Here is a 645-nt window from a genome sequence, read left to right on the forward strand (position 1 = left end):
ACCAGGCTGGCCTCGAACTCAGAAATCCGCCTGCCTCTGCCTCCTGATTAAAGGTGTGTGCCACCATGCCCGGCTGAGAAGGAATTCTTAAGCTGGACTCTTTCCCTGTCTCTCCATCTCCACAGAGGCTACCTGACTGAGTTCCACTGCGCTAGGCCCCTGACCATCTTACCCTCTGAGCCCACTATGCATTTCCTTCTTCTGTAGCACATTTTTTTTTTTATTTAAGATTTATTTATTTATTATATGTAAGTACACTGTAGCTGTCTTCAGACACTCCAGAAGAGGGAGTCATCTTGTTAGGGATGGTTATGAGCCACCATGTGGTTGCTGGGATTTGAACTCTGGACCTTCAGAATAGCAGTCGGGTGCTCTTACCCACTGAGCCATCTCACCAGCCCCGGTAGCACATTTATATAACATTGCTAGATCCACTTCCTAGGAGGCAAATCTAATCATAACAGCCATGTTTGGTTAGGGTTTTTTCTCCTTTTTTGTTTTCAGATCAGTCTCTATACTTAGAGCCTAGACAAGCTTCAAATTCATGATCCCCCTGCCACCACCTCCCAAGTTCTAGAACTGCTCCGATTTCTCACTTATGCCTACATTGGAAAACTCTGTCATGATAATAAGTTGTGTTGTGTT

Source organism: Mus pahari, chromosome 1 (assembly GCF_900095145.1).
Source record: "Mus pahari chromosome 1, PAHARI_EIJ_v1.1, whole genome shotgun sequence".
In the NCBI taxonomy this organism is placed as follows: Eukaryota; Metazoa; Chordata; class Mammalia; order Rodentia; family Muridae; genus Mus; species Mus pahari.